At 36.3% G+C, this 6,461-nt stretch overlaps 1 long non-coding RNA gene across 1 annotated transcript; it reads left to right on the forward strand.

Moving 5' to 3' along the window:
* The first annotated feature begins 752 nt into the window (after positions 1–752).
* Positions 753–2,071, forward strand: LOC121035797 (uncharacterized). Its single transcript, XR_005793074.1, has 3 exons — positions 753–1,118; positions 1,201–1,277; positions 1,574–2,071. It is a non-coding gene; the product is annotated as an uncharacterized LOC121035797 (long non-coding RNA).
* The last annotated feature ends 4,390 nt before the right edge of the window (positions 2,072–6,461 follow it).

Here is a 6,461-nt window from a genome sequence, read left to right on the forward strand (position 1 = left end):
CAAAAGAATGAAACTAGACCACTATTTTACACCATACACAAAAATTAACTCAAAAATGGATTAAAGATTTGAATGCAAGACTTGAAGCCATAAGATTCCTAGCAGAAAACATAGGTGGTAAATAAACTGCTGACAGATTGGGAGGAAGTAAAGAAAGGTTACTACTCTACAATCTCTGTGGGAACTTATTGTTATCTTGGAGAAAGCTAGTGAAGCATCTCTGGATCTCCATGATCTTTATCAATCAGCATGCACCTATTACCATTCTCTAAAAGGTGATTTTTATAAGAGAGGCATCACAGATGTTCTGAGAAGATAGCAAGTGGAAGATATGTCTCTTCTTTAGAACTAATAGAGTTCCTTCCATTGATGCTTTGTGTTTCATATTACATAAAAATACAGAACTGATAGAGTAGTAAGCTTCCATAAGGAGGTTTCACTAAGAACTAGTATCTTTGGCCTAAAACTTCAGGGTTCACCTAGGTCAGCAATGTTGCATAACAACATAGGGAGATTCTGAAATTCTTACAATAGGTCACAAGGAGTTGAATCACAGACTAGGTTAGACCAGAGGTAGGTTTATAGCTGGAAAGAGGAAGGAGAGAGAATTCTTGAAGTAATCAGGATTAAACCAATTGTGAACCTTCCGCTTTGGGAATGATGTAACTGGCAAATTTTGTGCCCTTCTTTTATGGCCCCACCCATGATTAGTGCTTAAGTCAAGATGGGAATTTCCATTAGATGAGTGATACAGTCAGTGGATTAATCTGAGAAAATCAAGGGCAGTTTGACATTGAAAATATTGACTGAACTTGTCAGAGAATTCAATTTATAAGTGAGAGGTGATTTATATCTACAAGTGAGGACCTGACATCTTGGTGTCCCACTAATTTTACTGTAAGTCTAGTGTCAACTAATTTATTTAACTATATTTGGGGTAAACATTTTATATCACTATAATAAGATCTTGAAGAGATAGTGTTTTGTTTTGTTTTATTTTCTTTTCCAGTAACACGGAGTAGCTGGTTACAGATCAAACCTTCCCTTGAGAATGTGACATGCTGGACAATAGATAAAGCCATCAATCTGAAGGCAATGGGGAATTCTGAAGCCACAAGGTAGGTCACGATTCCTGGGAGAAAGTGCATTGGACAAACTGAGGAACCTTCCCAAATCTTCTAGGGCCTAACTGTCTTCCAGGTCCTCAAACTTACTGTGGATCTAAGGTCACCACCACTTCATCCATAGATCCACAGACTGCCTCAGCCTCTGCCCAGGTGAGGCCAATCTCCAGCATGGAAACCTTTGTGCTTGATGTGGTCTGAGCTGCTGCAGCTATGGCAGGAGGCCCCACTGTACCCAGCAAGTATCTGATTTGTGTCACTAGTTCAGGAATTGGATGAAGCAACATGCTGCAGGCTATAGAATTTTGTTTCCACAGTAGGTCTGAAGAGGGCAGTTGAAAAACTTGGAAATGCAGAGAAGTAAATTTTGTGGGGTAAATTTTGACCAATGAAAGAAGTCATTCAGTGGAGGAAGCCCCTGAATAAATTCCTCTTCCTTTCTCCAACAGACTATTCCAAGACAGGCTGCATCCAAGCAGTGAGCTGCGTCTCTTTGTGAAGCTGTGGTCATCTGCGATATTGCACTAGTTTGTATTTGCCCTTCCTTCTTTTCTGCCCAACTTTCTTTTCCCTTTACTTTGGTGTCTCAGAGTTATACCTCCCATTTTTTTCTAGGGAACGTAGGCTAAGACAGAATGAAAGTACAGAGAAGTGAGCCCAATTTAGCTCTGTAGACATTTGTCTATGTGTAAGCAGAAAGCAAGAGGCTGAGATGCTGAGCAGAGTTTCCAACAGTCTTACAGTGTTGGTAAGAAAAAAATGGACTTAAGGACCAAGGAGGAGAGGCCCAGGCAAACACTCCAGTTCTAGCTTGTAACTCCAGAAGGGACAGACATTACCTCAAAAATAATGAAGCTGGAATTAAATCAACTAAATCTTTGATGGAATGAAAATTAATCTGTCTCTTATCCAACTGCCAAACAAAAATAAATTCTCTCTGGAAGATGGTATTGTCTAGAGTCTTAAAATATCTGTATAATTTATCACATGTATTGTCTTGTGTGGCTGCAAATAAACAATTACTATGTTTATCAGGAGATGAGACATATGACAGATGACAGACATATGACATATGACAGAAAAACAAGAGAAAACCATATTATAGAAACATACTCACTGGAAATCCAAGTATTGGATAAAATTTCAGCATAAAACAGGAAAATATTAAAATTCTTCAAATATAAATTCTATAAATTTATAGAATCTATAAATTGATTGAACTAAAATCTATAAATTGATTGATGCAGATTAGGTATAATTAAAAGAGAGCATTAGTAAATTGGAACACAGACTGGGAGAAAATATCTACTACAAAGCACAGAGAGAAAAGAAAATGGAAAATACACACACAAAAAAGAGGAAACATACAAGATCTATGGGAATGGTGAAATATTTAACATGTATGTAATTGAAATCTACCAAAAAGAAAAAAGAATAAACAGATGAGAAAATGAAGCAGACAGAAAATTTGAAAATCAAAATGACAGGACTTTACAAAATGTCAAGCCACAAATTCAGGAACTTATAAACACCATTCAAATTAAGTACAGATAAAACAAATATGGGTATATCATAGTAAAAGTGTTCAAAAGAACAAAGACAAAGGCAAAATATTAATACAATCCAGAGGAAAAAGATATCTGATCTTCAAAATAGCAGCAATTAGACAGATTTTCAATTCTCAAAAAAAGAAGGTAGGCCACAAACATAAAATGACATCTTCTATCAGAGCTAGAGGAAACTAACTATACTAGAATTTGATAACCACAGAAAATGTCTTTTTAAAGTGAAAGCAAAATAAAGATTTTCAAATAAAAAGACAGAGAATTATTCACCAATTTATACTAAGGAAATACTAATGGGAGTTCTTTAGTCAGAAGGTAAATTATTCCAGACAGAAAGCATAATGAAATTGGAAGAAATAAAGAACAACAGAAAAGATAAATACATGGGTAAATCTAAACGAATGTGTAATGTATAGAATAATAATAATATCTGGAAGTGTTTGAGTTCTATACAGAAGTAAAATCCATGACAACAATAGCACAAAATGTAGGGAAAGGGTAAATGGTGTTAAACTGTTCCATGAGCCTCATGTGGCTTGTGAAGTAATTTATAGTTTTTTAAAAATATTTATTTATTAATTTCGAGAGAGAAAGCATGAGTGAGGGAGGGGTAGAGAGAGAATCCCAAGCAGGCTTCTCACTGTCCTAAGCCCTAGGAGGGGCTCGATCTAATGAACTGTGAGATCATGACCTGAGCCGAAATCAAGAGTTGAAGCCTTAACCAACTGAGCCATCCAGGCACCCCCGGGGAAGTAATTTAAATATTACTTTTTGTCAGACTTTAACAAGTCAAGGATGCATGTAGCATTTTCCAGAGTAAAAGCTAAAAGAATAGTGAAAATGTATAATTAGCAAGCAATCCAGGTGAAATATATAATAAATAAAAGCCTAATTCAAATCACTGCAGACAAGAGGGAGGAAAAGAGAGGGAATGGCAGAGAAACAGCAAGAAAATCAAACATTAAATTTGAACTTCTAAACATAAGTAATTGTGTCAAATGTAAACAGGCTAATATTCTAATTAAAAGACAATAGTTATTAGACTTGATAATAAAAAATATTATGTTCTGCTTGCAAGAGATACATCTTAAATATAAGAATGCACAAAGATTAAAGTAAAAGGACAGAATGTGTAAACCATACAGACACAAAACAATACAGGGCTGATACACTAATATCAGATAGTGTAGGTTATAAACATTTACTTAGGGATGAATAGGACATTTCAAATGATAAAAAGTTTAATTCATCAGGAAAATATAATATTCTAAACTCAAATGACTTAACAAGAAACTTTTGAAATATATAAAGCAAAACCATACATACAAAACCACAAGAGAAGAAATAGGCAATCACGGTGGGAAAATTTTAACACAAATCTCTGAATAACTGATGGAGCAAGCCAAAAGAGGAAGGGGGAGGAAGAGGAGGAGGGAGAGGTGGAAGATGAGGAGAAAGATCAGTAGACCTTCAATAGATCTGAACAGCACAATTAACAACATTTACCTAATTCACATATATATAAATCATTGTAATCAGCAACTGTTGCATGTGCATTCTTTCTAGATACACATACAACATTTGCCAAAATTGATTATATGATGAGCCCCAAATAAAGTGTCAATAAATTCCAAAAGATTGAAATGCGGTCATTCTATGATGACAGTTCAATTAATCAAGAGATCAATAAGCAAAAGATAATTAGGGTTAAAAAAAAAAGCCTCAATAGTTACCTCACTCCATAGACAAAAATTAACTCAGAATGGACTATATACCTAAATATAAAGGAAAAAAATATACAAATCTCCCATAAAACACGTAAATCCTTTGTGACCATTGGTAGGCAAAATTCCCTAAAATGGGACACACACACAAAAAAACCCAAAAAGTGCTAGCCATATATATACATATATGTATATACGTATACGTATATACATATATGTATACATATATGTCTATACATATACATATATACACATATACATATATACATATACATATATACATATATATACATATACACATATATACATGTATGTACATATACATATATGTATACATATGTATATATGCATACATGTATATATACATATGTATATATACATATATGTGTATATATATATGAATGAATGAATTGGGCTTGATAAAAATAAAAAATTTCTGCTCTTTAAAATACCCCATTAAGGGGAGCCTGGGTGGCACAGTCGGTTAAGCGTCCGACTTCAGCCAGGTCACGATCTCGCGGTCCGTGAGTTCGAGCCCCGCGTCAGGCTCTGGGCTGATGGCTCGGAGCCTGGAGCCTGTTTCCGATTCTGTGTCTCCCTCTCTCTCTGCCCCTCCCCCGTTCATGCTGTGTCTCTCTCTGTCCCAAAAATAAATAAATGTTGAAAAAAAATTTAAAAAAAAATACCCCATTAAGAAAGCAAGACAATATAAAAAGTATATTTGATGGGGCGCCTGGGTGGCGCAGTCGGTTGGGCGTCCGACTTCAGCCAGGTCACGATCTTGCGGTCCGTGAGTTCGAGCCCCGCGTCGGGCTCTGGCTGACGGCTCAGAGCCTGGAGCCTGTTTCAGATTCTGTGTCTCCCTCTCTCTCTGCCTCTCCCCCGTTCATGCTCTGTCTCTCTCTGTCCCAAAAATAAATAAACGTTGAAAAAAAAAATTAAAAAAAAAAAAAAAAGTATATTTGCAACTGAATAATAAGAGAGAACAAAAACCCAGTTTTAAAATACAAGCACAGGGGCACCTGGGTGGCTCAGTTGGTTAAGCGTCCACCTCTGGATTTTGGCTCAGGTCATGATCTCACAGTTGTAACATGGAGCCCTGTGTCAGGCTCCACACTGGGCATGGAGCCTGCTTAAGATCTCTCTCTCTCTCTCTCTCTCTCTCTGCCCATCCCATGCTTGTTCTTGCTCTTTCCCTAAGTATCAAAACAAATAATAAAATATAAGCCCAAAATTTGAACAAATATAGATCTAGAAATGACAAACAAGTACATACAAAATGCTTACCATCATTAGTCATCAGAAGAAATATAAATTAGAAGCATAATGAGATACCACTACAAATCTATAACAACTAAAAGTAAAACGGTTGACAATACAAAGGGTTGGTGAGGATGTAGAGTAACGGAAACTCATAAAGTGGGAATATAAAATGGTACAACTCATTCAGAACATGGTTTGGTAGTTACTTATCAAGTACCATTTTACCCAGCAATTTCACATTAGGAAACACAGGAGGACATATGTGCATACATATTCAAAAATACTTGTAACAGCTTTTTAAAAAAATGTTTTATTTATTTTTGAGCGAGCATAAGTGGGGAGGGGCAGAGAGAGGGGGACTGAGGATCTGAGGTGGGCCCTACGCTGATGGCAGTGAGCGTAATGAGGGGCTTCAACTCAAGAACAGTGAGATCATGACCTGAGCCAAAGTCAGTCTCAACCAGGTGCCCCAATACTTACATCAGCTTTACTCAAAACAGCCCCAAACCAGAAAAAATGCAAATGCCATCAACAGGTGAACGGATTCATAAACTGTAGTATTCATACAATGAAATACTTCTCAGCAGTGAATGGGAACAAACTACCAATGCATGCCACAAAACCACTACGTTGACAAAATAAGCCAGACAATAGAAGATTACATTCTCTATGATTCCATTTATATGAAGTTATACAATAGGAAAATCGTAATCTATAAAGCACAATAGTGGTTTCGTAGGTCAGGGATGTGGGAAAATTGACTACTGAAGAGCAGGAGGAAACTT

The sequence above is a fragment of the Herpailurus yagouaroundi genome, unplaced genomic scaffold, assembly GCF_014898765.1.
Source record: "Herpailurus yagouaroundi ecotype Mexico unplaced genomic scaffold, PumYag 162, whole genome shotgun sequence".
NCBI lineage: Eukaryota > Metazoa > Chordata > Mammalia > Carnivora > Felidae > Herpailurus > Herpailurus yagouaroundi.